This window comes from Macrotis lagotis, chromosome 8 (assembly GCF_037893015.1).
Source record: "Macrotis lagotis isolate mMagLag1 chromosome 8, bilby.v1.9.chrom.fasta, whole genome shotgun sequence".
NCBI lineage: Eukaryota > Metazoa > Chordata > Mammalia > Peramelemorphia > Peramelidae > Macrotis > Macrotis lagotis.
In genome coordinates, this window is record NC_133665.1 from 111545742 (window position 1) to 111564590 (window position 18849).

Sequence of the window (18849 nt, forward strand, 5' to 3'; positions counted from 1 at the left end):
GGCTGGGAGCGGCCAGGAGCTAGCCCCTGCCCCCCCAGACCCGCTCCCGCGCCCCTCCCCCGCCGCCCCCCCAGCCGCCCGGGCCAGGAGCCAGCCCGCCACCGCCACCCTCGGTCCGGGGGCGCCGAGGCGCGAGGACCCCCCAAGCCCGGGGCCGGGGCCGGAGTCCTCGCCCTCCCGCCCAGCCGGCCGCGGCTCCGGACCCCGGAGCGCCGGGAGGGCCCTGCGCCCCCGGGCGAAGCCGCTTCGGGGAGCCGGAGACCCCCCCCTTCCCGAGGCAGAGCCGCCCCGGGACGGAGAGACCCCCCCCCCCGGCGCCCCCTCCGAGACCCTCCCCAGAGCAGAGGGAGCCCTCTGGGTCCACCCTCCACCCCTGCCTCGGGGCGCCCGGAGCCGGGGGGCTGCGACACTCCCCCTCCACCCCCGGAGCTCAGAGGACCTACTCGCCACCCCCCACCGCTCCTCCATCCCCCCGGCCTGGGCCCGGATCGTCCGGCAGAGACCCCTCCCCCAGCCTGAGACCACCCCCCGGCCCGGACGCCTCCGGCCTGGGCTGTCCGGGACGGACCCGTCGCAGGCGAGGAAGGCTGCCGGGCCTGGAGAGACCCCTCACCCAGGACAGGCTCCCGGAAGGTGAGGAGGCAGGAGGGAGTCGGGAGAGGGGCTAGGACTCCTCACCCCCCGGGGCTTGGCAGCGCTGCCAGTCCTGGCTCCGGACCTTGGGAGTTTCGGTCCCTTCGGAAACTGAGCTAAGTGAAAAGTATGGCCGATGGCTCCTTCTTCTTGCTTTACCTTCCCGGCTTTCTCGGTTGTTGGCTCTTCTCCTTGTGTGTCCGGCACTCTCCCCTCGACTGATGGAGACTCTCTCTCTCTCTCTCTCTCTCTCTCTCTCTCTCTCTCTCTCTCTCTCTCTCTCTCTCTCTCTCTCGGAGCTTCATCGGACATTTCCCATCCCCCCTTCCCCAGTTGATCGTTTTCCATGCATGTCCATGTCCTCTCATCCACACTCCCCTGCATTCACCGAACCCCAAATTCATCCTCTCTCCCCTCATTGCCCCCTCTTCACCTTCTCTATTATCCCCCACTCTTTGTCCCCTCATTCCATTATCCCCTAGTCTTCCATCTGGATGTCCCTCAACCATTGTCATGTAATCTGTAATCCTTTTTCCACTTACCTTTATCCCTCATCCCACATCCATTGACTTCCATCTGTCATCCCCGCATCATCGTCCCCCTCACTTATGCCCCCTATCCATTGCCTTCTCATTCACTGTTAACTATTCATGTCGTCCTGCCACACTGGGTCCTCTGTGCTCTTGCCTTGTCCCACCCCCCATTCTGTACCTTTTATCCCCCTGGACTTCCCTTCTTTCTCTGTTCCCTCTTTTGTGGTCTCACCTTTCCTCCATTCCAATCCATTTCCTTCTGCCCTCCTTCCAGCTACATAATGTCCTCCCCGTGCTATTTCTAATTCCTTTTCTCTTCAGGACAAAGTGGGGAGGAGAGTCTGAATCTGGCTAGGTGACTACCTGCTTTCTACATCTCTTTTGCTCCTCTTTCTTCCTTCATTTTTTCCCCTCCTTTCTGTGCCCTGCACTCTCTTTGTCTTTGTCTCTTAGCCACTTTGTTGCCACCTTTCCTGAACTTTAAAGGGCAGCTCTACCCCCCCCCCACTCAGCTGAACCAGTAGATCTTGGGGCTACTCCATTCTCTGATCCTGGACCAGATAAGAGGGGACCTCTGGAAGGGAAGCCTGGACACTTTTTGGTTTGATGAGTAGCCTCTCTGTGTGTTGGGCAGGTGGGGGGTGGGGGGAAAAAGGGTACAAAGAATGAATCCACCTACTCCCACACACTGGAGTCATCATTGTGCATGACCCCTTCCATTTCTAAGGTTTTTTTGGGGGGGTAGAGGAAAACGATCTGCCCTTATCTGACCATCTTTCTCTCTCTCTCCCTCCTCTTGCTCTCCTCCCATGACTGGCCAACAATGGCAAAGATTCACCCCATCCAGGTGAATTTTCTTGAGGATTCTCCTCATATAATCTCTTTATATGTCTCCATTTAGCTCTAGATAGTCTGCATTTTTGTGTTTGTTTGTTCTGTTCCCTTCGTAGACTATCCTCTTTTTGGATTCTCTTATCTCCGTCACTCTGTCACTCTGTTTGTCTTACGTCCCTGGGCCTGTTTCGTGCCCCAGCTCTTTGTGTTCAGTGTGACTCTGTGTCTATCTCCTGTCTCTGTTGTTCCTCTGTCATTGTGAATCCTGCTGGGGATTTAGGTATTGGGCCTGTTTATCCCTATAGACACACTACATGGTGTGTATGTGGTTTCTTTTTTTCCTTTTTTTTTTTCATAAATACCCCCAGACATACTGTAACCACTTGTGATGGGGTCACTGGGAGGTAGAGAGCCAGGTCATTTGGACTTCCTTGTGGTAGACATAGTTTGGACAGGCCAGCAGAGGGCGAATGTGGGACTCAATGTGTGGGAGGCAGTGAACATGAATGTGACTGCGTGTTTGAGTGACTGTTCCTACGTCTGGTTGAGTGTGAGTGTGCACGACTGTGGGAATGCCTGCTGTATTAGTGTATGAGGTTTACTCTCTGTGAGAGTGTGACGTGATGAGAGTGGTGTATGTGTATGTTCATGTAGCCATCCCTTCCTGTGCTTGGAGAGAGTGGCCTCTCTGATAGAGATATGTGTGCCTAGTTCTGGCCTCTGACCTGTACTAGAAGGCAGGATTAGGAACCTTTCAGGATCCTGCTCACACAGTTCCATGAGCATCAGACGTGGTGTTGGGCAAAGAGAGCTAGCCTCAGATTTGGGACAATCTGGTTCACGGCTCCCCTCTTCTTCAGGACCCAGCTACAATCCCATCTTTTACTGGAAATCTCTCCATTCCCTCTGCTGGTAATTTTCCTTTTTCTCCTGTCTATAGTTTGCTTCTATATATTTGCTTGCATATCCTTTTACATTGAGAGCCCTTAGAGAGTTAGTGTCGTTGCTCAGTTGTCCTGCTCTCCATGATTCCATTTGGGGTTTTCTTGGCAAAGAGTAGTTTCCATTTCCTTTTCTAGAAAATTTTTACAGATGAGGAAACTGAGGTTCACAGATTTAAGTGAGTTGTCTAGGGTCATACAGCTAGTTTGAGACCTGATTTGAAATGTCTTCCTGACTCCAGGCTTTGTGCTTGATCCACTGTACCACCTAGTTATCCCTTTGAGGATAGGGAATGTCTTTTGTCTTTCTTTTACTGCTTAGCACAGTTCACGTACACGGTAGGTGCTTAATGAATGGTTATTAACTAAGGTGTGCATTGATAAAAATGAGCTGGAAATACCTATGAAATTGCAGATCTAGACCCAAACCCCCACAACTTTCCCACATTGTCAAAAGTGAAAAACAAAATAGTCGTTGCCCTTGAAGAACTTAAATTCTACCAGGAGGAAACGTATACAGATAAATAAATACAGTCATTTCCTGGGGGCTGGGAACTGCTTTGCTGACTGGAGGGATCGTAAGAGGTTTCTGGTAAGAGGTAGCATTTGAGTTTGACCTTGAAGGGTGCTAGCAATTCCAAGGATGAGGGGCCAGTACATTCCAAGCTTAAGGGACAGCTTGTGCAAAGGCATTGAGGTGAAAGATGGAATGTTGAGTTAGGTGAACAACCAGAAGGCTTAGTTTGGCTGGGAAAGTGAAATTGTCCTGGGAAGGTAGGTTGGAGCCAGATTGTGATGGACTTGAAAAACCAGAGAGGAGTTTGCATTTTGTCCTTTGGGGAATAGGGAACCAATGAAGTTTCTGAAGCAGGGAAGTCCCATACTCCAGTTTGCATTTTATGAATTCCAATTTGATAGCTGTGTGCAGGAGAGAATAGATGGGGAGGTGGGGTGACTGGTGAGAGGGGGACCAATTAATAGGTTCTTGAGATAGTCCAGGCAAGAAGTATTGACCCTATGACTTAAGGTAGCTATGATATGAGTGGAGCTAAGGAGACTGGGACAAGACATGGAGAAGTCAAGTCTCCAAGACTATAATTAGATAGGTACTGGATAGAGGGAAAGTCAGATATTTAAAATCTCTAGATAATACCAAGATTTGGTTCTATGCTTGATTCTTATCTGAGATTCCTATCTTTCTTCCTTCTTGCCCCTTTGACTCTAGCCCTTAGATCCCAAGTAGCAAATGTAGATTGAAGTTAGCATGGTATGATGGAAAGGGCACTGGCTTTGGGGTCCCAGAACTTTGGTTCAAATTCCTGCTCTCTTCTTTTACTGCCTAGGTTACCTGGGATAAGTTATGTTATCTAGCTGGGTCTTCATTTGCAAATTTAGGCAATTAAAGGATATTCTCCTTCCAGCTCTAAATCTATGCTTCCAGAATTTCCTTGCATGGCAGAGGGAAGTTAACCCCAGGAAGGGAAACTAGATGTCTGCATAATCCACACATTGGGTTATCAAACCCTTGAAAATGGAGAGTAGCTATTCTGGGTTGATTCTGGGCTATGGCTACAGGGGGTTGACACCATTTAACTGGAAAAGATAATTAGAATTTAAATTAAAAGTTAAAATAATTTAAAGTTTAAAAAAAAAAAGGAGAAATATTAAGCCAGTGAATACAGCTCTGCCTCTGGGTTTGGGTCTGTGGCCTTTTGGACTAGGTAAGCAAGTATGTGTGTGGTTTGGGGGATGGCTGGTTCATTAAGTGCCTAGTATTCAACTATCCTTTGTTCTTTCCCTGGCCTGTCTGGAACTCCTAGGGAGATAGAATGCTGGTTATGTAGCTTTGTCTCTCCTTTAGCATCTAATACAGTGCTGCAGTCCTCAGTGAGGGTTCATTAAAGACTTGGCAACATAAAACAAACATCAGGATCACAAGGGACCTTAAAGACCATCTAATCCAGGAGTTCTCAATTTGAGGTCTCTGAACTTTTTCTTATAGAATAGATGGATAGATAGCTAAGTAGGTGGATCAATAGAATTGGTTTCTTTCATAATCCTATGTTTTTTAACTTAAGCACTTAAAAACATTCTGAGACTTCATTGGAAGATAAAAGGGGTCCATGACAGAAAAAAAATAATTTCAACTCATTTGACATGCCTCATTTTACTGATGTGTAAAATGAGACAGAACAGGTAAATGACTTAAGGCCCTACAGCAAATGAGTCATAGAACAAAGACTAGAAGAAACAGATCTCTCATCTCCTAGTTTGATAGTCTTTCTATTTTTGTGCATGTAGATTCGAAAGATATTGCTGAAGTAGTTATCCGACTCACCCTCTTTCTATCTTGATCCTACAGGTCTGTGTCTTTCTTATTCTTCACAATCACCTGCTATATAAGGACCTTGGACAAAGTCAAGAAAGACAGGTAATGATGATCCAGGGTGCTTCCTCAGTCCCTCAGCAATTTTGCTTTCTCAATGTTTCTTTTTTACTGTTTCTCTAATGTCAAAGACCAGCTCTTTGGAGAATTAGGTTCTATTATATGCTGCTGGAATATTGGCTTAGAGTGTTGGGTCTGGGATGCTGGCTAAGATTGAGGATTGGCATGGGTTTGGGTTTGGCTCATGGTTCAGGAGGCCTGTATCCTCCTAATATCATTTTCAGGCAGTTTATATTTGATAGGTGGCTTCTTTGTTTGGTTCCTGCTGGGTTTCCTGCTCCTCAGGATGTCCAGCCACTGGTTTAGAGGAAGGAGGTTGTAGGCCAGAGAGGAGAAAGATGTAAGGTTGAAGGATAAAAGGAGAAAGAGGAAGGAGTTGTGTTTGAGATGACACACTACCCTTAAGCCTGAGTGCAAAACACTATACTTATCATTGACTTATGGCCCCCCAGCCTGGACTTCTCTAACCATTCCTAGTTATAGATAGAGAAACTTAGGGTCTCTTTGCTGGGGGTTGGGGTGGTGGGGAGGAGTGAGTCCTCAATCTGAAGGGATTTCTGTATTTTGGGGGATGCTAGACTCATAGAGTGTTAGAATCTTATCATCTTAGGATCAGAGACACCCCTGGAAGAGAATGTACAACCAAACTTCTCACTGTACATAAAAGGAAATTGAAGCCCGGAGAAGGGAAATAATTTGCTTGAGGCTATAGAATGACTTAATGGCAAAGGATGAACTTTAACCCTGCTCTACTGACTCTCAGAATGCTTTCATGGCTGGTTTTGTGCCTGCTGCTATATTACCCACATCCTAGGCTAACTCACAGTATAAGAGAAGTAGAAATAATAGGCAGGGACCTATTCACTGGGGTGGAATGGAATTTGAAAGAGACCATGGGAAGGGTCACAACCTCACATCTTTCTTCCACTGACCTCCACTGCCTATTGCTATAAATTCTTCCATTATCATTAAGCATTGCCCTTTCCAGGAGGCTTTTGGGAAATGTCAATTTAGTTTAATTTGCAGAAGAGTAGACTATCATATCACTCAGAATGGATGAATTTGTCAGAAGCTTTCATTCATTCATTTGATAAATATTTAGCACCTATTGCTAATCCCTTCAGGGAAGACACAGTCTGTGTCCAGTTTATGGTAGATTTCATGAAGATAGGGGCCTAGAAGAGCAGAAAGATAGGGAAGAGGAAAGTAGGAGTCCTAAACTTGCTTCTTTGCTGTTTTTGCCTGGGACTGCCCCAGTTTTCTTTCTTCCAGGAAGTCTTCCTTTACTAGTTCTGTCTTGCTCTGGTCTCTCCTTTTCCTGATATCATCTCAACAGATTGGGGGATATTTATGTGTTAGCTACAAGAAGTTTATTGTGTCTTTCACTTATGGGGGTGGGATGCCCAGGATGAAGGACAGTTTAGAGGGGGGACTTTGCTAGTCATGTCAAGTTTCTGGGGCCTCAATACCTTCTCAGGTCTTACTGAGAGATATTTGCTATTCTCTCAGATTCTCCTTCCTACTCAGAAACTTGGTCAGAAACTTGAGCTTATTCACCTCTCTAGCCTTGCCCCCCCCCCCCACTTTCAGGTCCCCAGTTCTGGTACCTGGTCCTTTCTTCCCTTCTTTTTTGAGTGTTTGTCACAAGGAAGAAGATTTGTAACAGAGCTATCAAGGCAAGGGTAAGGTTGCAAGCACACAAATACAGAACAAGAATAGATTATCAAAGAAAACCACTCAGAGCTGGCTAGGCAAAGCAGCTTCCCTTTATCCCCTGGCTGCTCCCATTCCATGCTTGCCCCCAAGCTTCTTTCTAGGTCTGGAGCTCTTCCTTTCCCCCTCCTCCCCAGGCCAAACAGAGTGACATCTGTTGCTCCAGAACACCCAGTACTGATTTGAGATCTGCCTACCTGCATGCTTTGGATGAGATTCAATCCCTGGCACTTTCAACCAATCAAGAGGCATTCTTTTTCGATGGTGGGTTTTGGACCTTCCACCTACTATCTAACATCCATTTGAACATTAACATAATCTCTCCTGTGGAAAGAAGGTAGAGAACAAAACAAAAACCTTTCATGTACCTTACAGTTTTTTTCATAGATTCATGAATTATCAGAACTGAAAGGGACCCTTGAGATTAAATCCAACCCTCTCATTTTACAGATGGAGAAACTGAGGCCCATAATTATCAAGTGACTCTCTTGAGGTCACACAGTTAGTCAGTGGCAGGTCTCCTGATTCCTAGTCCTATGTGCTCTTTCAACTACAGTCTTCCCCAAATATTTGCTGAATACTTCAACAGACATCCCCATCACTACATCCTGTCCCCCAAACTAGGACAATGTTAACACCTATAAAGGTGTGATGAAGATAACTTCATCAGATTGGAAGTTACAGGACACTTTTCCTTCTTTCTCTTTCCTCTCTCCTGATTCCTTCTTCCTTCTCCCTGTCTCTTTTCCTTTCTCCTCATTCCCCACTCTATTCCTACTTTTATTCTCTTTCCTTCCTCTATTGATGATGGGTATATCCCACCAAGGCAAAGCCAGAACAGAAGGCTGAGGATCTGGAGCCCAGGGACTGGACTGACTTTCTGAATCCCAAATTGGATTCCTGAGAACATAGGGAGGGGACAATGCTGAATCTTAGAGGGCTTGGGAATGCTTAGGCTTATGGCAGGAGAACAGGACCTTCAGAAGAAGGGATACGGACAAGAGTCCAGCTGGTCCCAGTTCAGAGAGCCAAATAGGGAATTTCATTCTGGTGATTCAGGCCACTGGTGTGGGAAAAGGGGGAGAGGAGAAGAGACGTGTCTCTCCAAGGCCTAAGACTTGGGGGGGAGGGGTTTAGACCTGCTTCACTTCCCCCCTTTACTTCTCCGTTTTGCTCCTGAGAAGCTCAATCCTCAGCTTCTCCAAACAAGTTGAAGAGAGAGGACAGAAGGAAGGGGGGGGAGGATGGCAAGTATATATATACAGGTTCAGCCTCAGATCTTCCTTTCTTTTCCCTTTCCCATTAGAATTTCATTTGCTAATGAGGTTAATTAGCCTTGGGACAGTGCCACTCTTTCATCTGCCCTTCTGTCCCTACCTAACACACATATACAGGCACACATGATTATATAGCACCCATAGAGGCACATGTGCACACACACACACATACACACACGAATATGACTCTTTCCTCTATACTCCTAGAGCATGTGCACAATCAATCAAAAAGCATTAATTAAATGCCTACTATATATTGGACACTGTAAAATAATGAAGGTACAAAGAAAAAAATTAAACAATTTCTGCCATCAAGGAGTGATAGCTACTAGAGGAGACAACATCTATGCATATGCATATTTAAATGTAGATACACATGTGCCTACACATTGGCATTTGTTGTGAATGTAGCTATGCATGTATATGCCAGTATCTTGTACATGTGACATATATGAACATATATACCCATATATGCATGAATTATAAATTTATATACAAAAGAAATAAAAATGCATTTTTGAATGTATGCATATATGTATGAATAAAAACCCAAAATCTATATATAAAGTAAAAGAAATATTTGAGAGCACATATGTATGAATATATATCTATATGAAGAAGATATAAGCTCAGGTTCATTTTTGGAAGGAAGACCCTAGCAGCTGGAGGATCAGGAAAGATTTCATGTAGAAGGTGGCCTCTGAGCTGGTTTTGAAAGGAAGCTAAGGATTCTAAGTGGTAGAGATGTGGGAGGAGTACATTCCAAGAATGGAGTTAGCCCAAGGAAACAGAGAGGGAATGTAATATATGAAAAACCTTAAGGGGGAATAATGTTTAATGAGTCTGGAAAAAGGAAGTTGGGGCCAGACTGTGAAGGTATCTAAAAGTCAAACTGGAGAATTTATCTTTGATCCTCCTCGTAAGAGGGAGCCACTGAAGTTTATTGAATGAAGATGTTGGTGGGGTCAGTAGAGGCTGGATTGGACAAGGGAGAGATTTGAATCAAGGCTTTTACATTAGTTCTGGTAAAAGGTGAAGATCTGAACTAGGGTGAGTCAAGGGAAGGAGTTGGTTGTGAGATGTGGCTATAAGAAAGGTAAGAAAGACAAGACACAACACAGAGAAATACACACTCAATGTAGTTGTATGATCCTATACTCACACACTTTTAGATAGGTGCATAAATTTGTCATACAGACACACAGAAAGCAATTGTGGGATGTTGAGTTCATGTCAGCTTGGTCTTGGAAAACTCTTTGGGAACATCACCTGGACAGAAAGTGAGTCCATCTATGATGGATAGCTGGTGGATTTGCCAAGTGATGAAGTCTCTTCTTGTACATTTTGTCTAGGGGCATTGTAGTCTTAACTCTGTCATTAACTTTTTTAAGTTAAGATTTAAGATTTTTATATTGGGGGTTTTTTTCACATTGCCTAGATTTTCCCATAATATTCCACTGTATTCATATACTATAATTTGTTTAGCCATTGCTGGTTATTGGGTGTTTACTTACAATTCTTTTTTTTTTTTGCTACTAACTTTCTGATTGACCTTGGGCAAAGTCCCTTCTTCTCGTTGGACCTCAGTTTCCACAACTGTGCCTTGATGCAGTCAGGCTAGATGATCTCTAAGGACTTAGTCTTCTAGATTTTATGGTTCTGATTCTTAGGACTTCTTAACACTGGAGTAGAAACTCTTATCATGCAAGAGTTCTTAACCTGTGGTCTATTAACTTTTTTTAAGTTGATAACCATATTTCAGTAGTATTGGTTTTATTTGTAATCCTATATATTTAACTTTATGCAAAAAAACCTATAATTTTCAGAAGAGGTTCATAGGCTTCACCAGACTAGACCATCCAGTGAGTCTGTGACACACACAAATGAACCAAACTAAGAGTTCATGGTCTAGTGCTAGATAAAAATGATCAGCATTTATTATTATTATTATTATTGATAATAATAATATGATAATATTATGATAATAATAATGATGATGATGATGATGATCACATTTTCATTCTTCCCAGAATTAGTGAGCTACTCAAATCCTGAACCTCTCAGCTGTTATGATTCTGCAGTTTTAAAAGAGAGAACCCTTCTTCCCACCTGAATGAGTTACCTTGGACTGAATGGACAGAGACTTTGCCCCTAAATTCAAAAGCCACCTCAGGAACTAGGACCAGGCCAGAGGGTTCAACTCAAGCACTAAGTGATGAGTTGACAGGATCACATACATCAGTTCTAGGAAGATAGGGTGGGGTGGGTAAAGCAGAGAAGTTAGGACACCAGCATTCTACTCTTTTTTTTTTAATTTTAATTTTTTTTTTAGCATTCTACTCTTGACCCAGAGACTGGCTATGTGAGTGGAGCAAGTCCTGGCCCTTCTTTGACCTTCAAGATTTTCCTCCATAAAGTCAAGGGATTAGATGGATCTCTCAGATCCCTTCAATATCTGTCATTCTGAGGTCTATAAAACAGTCATTATGAGGTGACAGCTCTTCAGATTTGGGAGTAGGGTAGCTAGGTGGAGCAATGGATAGAGCACCAGCTCTGTAGTCAGGAGAACCTGAGTTCAAATCTGGACTCAGACACTTAATAATTTCCTACCTGTGTGACCTTGGCCAAGTCACTTAACCCCATTGCCTTAAATGAATAAATTTTTTAAAAAAAGATGGAAGTGTGGGATCTGTGTTCCATGTACAAGGTTCTCCCTTCCCAGGATGGGAGGGTGAGGTCTTTATGATAGAGATGGAGGACTATATGGGGAGAGGGTGACTCTGGCCTCAAAGGGAGTGAATGATATTTCAGCTTTCCAGCTCTGGACTAGAGAATGGGTAGGGCAAGGAGAAAGGAAGGATGAAGAAAGAAGCATCAGCTGCAGACACTTGTTCCTTCTCTATCCATTCTTTCTGTGGGTGATATTACCTAAATCCTTTTTCGTGGGGGGAAGTCTGGGTTTTTTTGGGGGGCCCAGGGAGCAATCGTTTGTTATAAGAGTTGCAGCTTGTGTAAGAGTATGTGGTGTATATCTGAGGTCTGTGGTATCCTTTAGCACATATGTATAATAATGTATGTGAGTGTGGTTATGTACGGAGAGTATATAACTATATGGTATGAGAGGTATAGGATGTGTGGTGTTATTGGTGGGGAGTGGAATGGGATAGATGGGGAGGGGGACTGTGTGTGGTGAGTGATATTCTATGTGGGTCAGATCAGTAGTCTATGTACATATGTGCTATGTGGGTATGGGAAGATGGGATGTGTGTGAGTGGTTGATGTGCATGGCCTATGTGGTTGTGTGTGTATGTGTGTGTGTGTGTGTGTGTGTTTGTGTGTGTGTATGTGTTCAGGGATGGGTTGCTGTGGAGGAAGTGTTTTCTCCCTGCCTCCTGCCTTGAGGAGAAGGGCCCCCTTCAGCTGCAGCTGGGTGCCGTTGGTGGCTGACAGCTAAGAGGAAGCCTTGGGGAGTGTGGTTACAGGGGCTGTTGGAGGCCCCTCTACCCACATGGAGAAATGCTCAAAGGCAGGTGTCAGCCACTGGCATCATTCTGTCTTTGTAGGGAGTCCCGTAGGATCACTCCTAGGATTCTTTTTTTGGGGGGGGGGGTGTTGTGCTATGGGGAAGACGCTGGCTCATTGTGATTTAGGTGAAATATGTAGGAAGATCAGGGAGATGGGAAAAATATGTTGACAAATCCCTAAAGATTGTTTCTAGGGTCATGAGTGAGGTTGAGTTTCCTGAGTCTAATACCCACTTGGGACAGGACTGGGTAAAGTCTTTTACCTTTTGAGACCTCTGTTCTGTCATCTGGAGTCAGGAGGACCTGAGTTCAAATCTGGACTCAGACACTTAATAATTGCCTACCTGTGTGACTACTCAGGATAATAATACTTTCTCTGCTTCCCTTAGAAGGCTGTCATGGGAAAGGGCTTAGTAAACCCCAGATGGATTTAGAAATGTGAGCTGTCACTAATATGACTATTCTTATTACATGTTCTTGAAGTCCTCTGAAAACTATCTTCCTTAGCACCACAAGCAGACTTTCTAGTCTATGCCCAGCCAGCTCTCCATTTTGGAAATTGTGGTGAAAGGGAGTGAGGTATCTGGTGAATTTCCGGCCTTTATAGTTCCTTTTGGGGATAAACTAGGAAGTGGTTTACAAGAGAGATAGCCCCTCACCCTCCACAGCCAGCTGCTGGCTGAGTGCCTTGAGGGAGGGTAGATACTGTCCTCCTGCCCCCCCCCCCCAATCCCCTGCCATGCCCAGTAACACTGGGAAATAGCAGGCCAGACCAGTCAACCGACAGTGGGAACTCACTGTGCCATGCTTCAGATTCCAGGATCAAGGCAGTGGGAAATGACTTGAACTTTTTCCTGGTGATGTCTGTATGAAACTTTTTACTTTGAAGTTATTGGGTAAGTTATTGGGTAAGAATTTAGTGCCTCTGGAGATACTATTCCCCAAAGTCCAAATTTTTCACAGCTGTGTATCAAAAATGTAATTCTCTGGGGTCATGAATCATCAGTGAGATGATTAGAGCTGGAAGATAGTTAAAGATCACATAATCTAACCATATCCATTTGATTGAGGTAGAGAAGGATCTTGGCCAAATAACTTGCCTGTGTTCACATAGGTTATCAGTGGCACAGCCAATGACACTTCTCTTGATTCCCAGCCCCACTGTTTGTACAGTGTATTTACACTTTTCATATAAGGAACATACCCAGAAAGGAGTTTGGATCTCCAACAGATCTCTACAAAATTTCTCCCTTCCCCACTGTCAAAATTAAAAATACAAATTACTTTAAAAGTCAGATACTCTAGAAAATTTTTTTAAAAAGCAAATTATCTTGAGAGGCAGTTCTGTGATACTAGTCTTCTCAGATTTCCAATCAATCATTCAGTCAATCCATAAACATGTTAACTATCTACTATTTGTTAGGCACTGTGCTAAGCCCAAAAAGAGGCAAAGAACAGTTTCTGACCTCAAGGCATTTACAATCTAATTGAGGGTGGGGGAACAACATGCAAACAAATATATATGCAAAGCAAGTTATATATAGGATAAATAGGAAATCATTAATTGATGGAAGACTCTAGAATTAAGAGGGGTTGAGAAAGACTTCTTGTGAAAAATGAAATTTAATTCAGAACTTAAAGGAAGCCAGAGGAAGGAGAACATTCCAGGTTTGGGGGACAGTCAGAGAGAGTGTCTGGAGCTGAGAGACAGTGTCTTGTTCTGGAGCAGTCAAGAGGCCAGTGTCATTGGTTTGAAGAGTACATAGTGGGGAGGAGTAAGATGTTAAGAAGACTGGAAGGCGGGGGGGGCTAGTATTTTATATTTGATTCTGGAGGCAATAGGGGGCCACTGGAGTTTATTGAAGAGGTAGGGGAGTGACATGGTCAGACATTTGTTTTAGGAAAATCACTTTAGTATATAAATGGAAGATAGACTGGAGTGGGGAGAGACTTGAGGCAAGCAGAGCTATTGTGATAGTTCAGGTATGAGATGATGAGGGTCTATACCAGAGAGGACGAGAGAATTGTGCTCAATTCAAGAGATGTTGCAAAAGGTCGTTTCAACAACAACAAATTGGTATGGGGAGAGAGATATCAGGATAACTATGTTGGCAGTATGAGGTACTGGGAGGATGGTGTCACCCTCTACAGTAATGGAAAGTGGTGCTTGTGGGGAAGGGTTTAGAGGGAAAGATGATGAGTTTTATTTTGGATAAATGGAGATTAAGACACCTATTGAGGGGCAGCTAGGTGGCACAGTGGATAGAGCACTGGCTCTGGAGTCAGGAGTACCTGAGTTCAAATCTGGTTTCAGACACATAATAATTGCCTAGCTGTGTGACCTTGGGCAAGTTACTTAACCCCATTGCCTTAAATTTAAAAAAAAAAGACATCTACTGGATATCCTGTTTGAGATGTGTGAAAGGCAGTTGGAGATGTGAGATTAGAGGTCAGCCAGGCAGAAAAGGCAGATTGGCATAAAGATAGTGATTAAATGCAATGGAAGCTGATGTAGTATAGAGGGAGAAGAGAAGGCCCAGAACAGAAAGGGACATCTACAGTTAGAGGATGTGCTCCAGATGAGGATCCAGCAAAGAAGTCAGAGAAGGAGTGATTAGATAGGTATAAGAAGAACCAGGAAAGAGCAGTATGCAGAAAATCTAGAGAGAAGAGAGTACTAAGGAGGAGAGAACGATTAGTAGTTGTGAGAGATTGCAGAGAGGTCAAAGAGAATGAGAACTGAGAAAAGACCATTGGATTTGGCTACTAAGAATTCATTGGCAACTTTGGAGGAGAGATTAGTTTTGATGGAATGATAAGAACAGAAACCAGATTTGAGAATTTAAGAGAATATGAAAGAAGAAAAGTGAAGGAACCTATCTGTAAACAACTTTTTTGAGGAATTAAGCTAGGAAGGGCAGAAGAGATGTAGGATAATAGCTAGTGGGGAGAGAAGGATCAAGTGAAGGTTTTTTCAGAATGGGAAAGACACGAGCATTTTGTGGACAGTGGGGAGTGAGGCAGTGAACAAGAAGAGATTAAAAATGGGGGCGGCTAGGTGGCACAGTGGATAAAGCACTGGCCCTGGAGTCAGGAGTACCTAGGTTCAAATCTGGTCTCAGACATTTAATAATTACCTAGCTGTGTGGCCTTGGGCAAACCACTTAACCCCATTTGTTTTGCAAAAACCTTAAAAAAAGAGAGAGAGATTAAAAATAAATGAAAATGTGAGGATGACAGAGCAGGTGAGAAGTCAGGATGAATTGGGATCCCTTGCCCAGGTTTTAGCCTCAGTCAAGAGGAAGGCTACTTCATTGACTCTCCTGCCTTCAATCTTTTTTCCTTTTTTTTAGATTTTTTTTCAAGGCAAATGGGGTTAAGTGACTTGCCCAAGGCCACACAGCTAGGTAATTATTAAGTGTCTGAGTCCGGATTTGAACTCAGGTACACCTGACTCCAGGGTCAGTGCTCTATCCACTGTACCACCTAGCTGCCTCTCCCACCTTCAATCTTATTTTTATTTTTATTTATTATTTTTTTTCCTGCCTTCAATCTTAATGCATCCTTTCTCTGCTTCTCTGTAACTGTCCAGCTTTGAATGAATAAGAAATCATTTATAAACCCTTTCCCATGTTCCAGCCATTCTGCTAAGCTTTGAGAATATAAATATACAACTGCCACCATCTCATGGAGCTTATGTTCTTATGAGGAAAGAACACATATAGAAGAGTGAGAGTTGACCAGGGAGGAATATTTTGATTTGAAAAATTATAAGAATGGTGTGAGTACATGAACACAATACACTTTCCTAGTAGGATTTACTATGCTACTGAGTGGTGGGAAATTGGGTACTTAGATGGTAGGGAGGCAACTGGGCAGGGAATAGGCAGTAAAGTTAAGTATAGCAGCTGGAGGAGACCTGGATATGGTGGTCTATGAGAGGGACTCACCAAACAGAAGGTTAGAGGGGAGGGGGGGAATCCAGGATGGAAGTTTCAGGGCTGAAAGAGCCCAGGACATAGCTTTTGGTCCAGTGAATAAAGATGACGTAGCAGTGTTATAGGGACTGCTATTCTCATGTGACTGAGAATAGGAAAGGAGGAAATAAGCATTTCCATAGTGCAGGCACTATGATTTTTACAAATATAGTCCCATTTGACCCTCATAATAACCTGGGAGGGAGGTTCTATTATTACCCCCATTTTATAGTTGAGGAAACTGAGGCCAATTGAAGTTAAGTGACTTGTCCAGGGTCATATAGCTAGGAAGTATCAGAGGCAAGATTTGGACTCAGGTCTCCCTGATTCCAGGCCAGTAGTCTATCCACTACATCAAGCTGCCTCCTTGACTTAGGGTCAAGGAGCTGAATGAATTGTAAGATAGGTGTTGGAATCATTAGATCATAGATTTAGAGCTGTAAGGGACTTTTCGTGGTTAATGGTTCCTCTTAAGAACAGATAAAGAAACTGAGATATGAAGAGTTTAGGTGACTTGTCCAAGGTCATGCAACCAAGATATGGTAGAACTAGGATTCAAATCCTTCCCTTTCCACCATACCATTATTATTTATCTCATGAATATGGGAATATATTTTTTTCTACTTCCAAATACATATAGTGACTTAAATAAAGCTTACCAATATTTACCTAGTACAAGGTTTCTTTTTTCTTTTTTTCTCCCCCAATTACATGTAAAGATAGTTTTAAATGTTCATTTTTGTAAGCTTTTGAGTTCCATATTTTTCTCCCTTCTTTCTTCCCCCTCCACATGATAAGAATAATCTGATATAGGTTTTATATGTACAACTGTGTTAAACGTATTTCCATATTAGTCATGCTGTGAAAGAATAATCAGAACAAAAGTGAAAAAAACATGAGAAAGAGAAAAATATAAAATAAGTTTTTAAAACTGAAAATAGTATAGTACAGGGTTTCTTAAACTTTTTTTATGTCAGGGATTTTTTGGACAGTCTGATGAAGTCTGTGGGTCCCTCCTGGTTTTTAAATACATAAAATAAAATACATGAGATTACAAAGAAAACCAATTATACTGAACTGCAGTTATCTAAACACAAAAACAAAAACACAAATTCAAATTCAGACACCCCTTGTTAAAAATCTCTGGCTTAGGGACAGCTAGGTAGCACATTGGATACAACACCAGCCCTGAAGTCAGGAGGACCTGAGTTCAAATTCCACCTCAGGCACTTGATACTACCTGTGTGACCTTGGGCTAGTCACTAAACACCATTGCCTCACCAAAAAAAAAACCAAACAAACATAAAAACCTCTGGCTTAATGGCAGTTCTTTGGAAACTTCTTTTTTTTTTCTTTTTTAGGTTTTTTTTGCAAGGCAAATGGGGTTAAGTGGCTTGCCCAAGGCCACACAGCTAGGTAATTATTAAGTGTCTGAGACCAGATTTGAACTCAGGCATTCCTGACTCTGGGGCTGGTGTCGTATCCACTGTGCCACCTAGCCACCCTCTTTGGAAGCTTCTAAGAATAATTCATGATTAGCATGTCAATTTATTCTCTTCTAAGAACTTAACTTTTTGTATAGTTTGTTCTCCTAAACATTTTCCTCAACTTTTTTTTTCATTTTTTTTCATTTTCCTCAACTTCTAAACAATTTCACTTACATTCTTTATTTACTTAGAAAACAAACTTAAGTTATGTATATCCATTATAAATATAAATTTCAGGCGGCTAGGTGGCCTAGTGGATAAAGCACTGGCCTTGGAGTCAGGAGTACCTGGGTTCAAATCTGGTCTCAGACACTTAATAATTACCGAGCTCTGTGGCCTTGGGCAAACCACTTAACCCCATTTGCCTTGCAAAAAAACCTAAATATATATATAAATTCTATTCCTGTCAGAATGTATTAGTGGGGCTCAAATTACTGAGATTTTTCTGTATTTAATAAAACAATCAATATAGATTTATTAAGCACCTACTACGTGCAGACATTGAGTTAAGCTGGAGATACAAAAACAAAATGAAACTCTTCCTGTTCTCGAGGAACTTCTACTTTATTAGAAGAGGCAATATATATATATATACATAAAGAATCTATAAAGCCAAATACAGAGTAGTTAACTGGGGAGGTCACTAGCAGCTTGGAGGAGATGAGGAAAGATTTTATCTTGATGGGAGTTCTAAAAAGTAGTGGTAGGGAGGAAGGTAAGGAGGGGACTGTCACTGAAAGTCAATAGACATGAAAGATGAAGACTTTGTATGAAGACTGGCCAGTTTGACTGAACCATGGAATTCAAGAAAGGGAGTGATACAGAATGAGACTGGAAAGGTAGATTGAGGCCAGGTAATGAAACCTTCACTTTTGAAACTGGAATTTTTATTTGATCCTTGAGGCAATAAGGGGCCACTGAAATTTTTAATATGGGGGGGAATGATATCAATATTTAAGGAAAATTTGTTTGGCATTTGTGTGATTGAGGCAGAGATTTATATCAAATAAGAGCTTATTGCAATAGTCTAGTCAAGAGGTGACAAAAGCCTAAACCAAGATTGGGGCTGCACGAGTGAAGAGAAGCAGATGGATTCAAAAGATATTATATGGGTAGAAATGGCAAGTGATGGTAGCTGATTGTATACATGGGGTGAGAGTGAGGAATCAAGATTACATCCAAGTCAAGAATCTGGAGGAAACTGAAAGAATGGTGGTTCCTATTGATAGAAAGAAGGGAGTCTAGAAGAGGAGTGAGTTGTTTGTGGAGGAAAGAAAAAGAATTCTACCTTGGATATATTGAATTTGAAGTGTTTATGGGCTATGCTGTTTGAAATATCCAGAAAACAGATTGTAAAAATAACTACCAGCATTCATACAACACTTTATTTTGCAAAGAGCTTTACATAGAATTATCATAGTTGATGAGACCAGAACTCGTGATCCTGAAGTCAGATGGATAGATTTGTACATAGTTATTCTTCC

General features: G+C 43.0%; 1 protein-coding gene across 1 annotated transcript in view; it reads left to right on the top strand.

Moving 5' to 3' along the window:
* Positions 1-18849, top strand: part of PRKCD (protein kinase C delta) — an 86907-nt gene that overhangs the window by 29245 nt on the left and 38813 nt on the right. The window contains exon 2 of the mRNA XM_074198217.1: positions 5304-5372. The gene's annotated coding sequence lies outside the window, so the exon portion shown is untranslated. The remainder of the gene's footprint in view (positions 1-5303; positions 5373-18849) is intronic.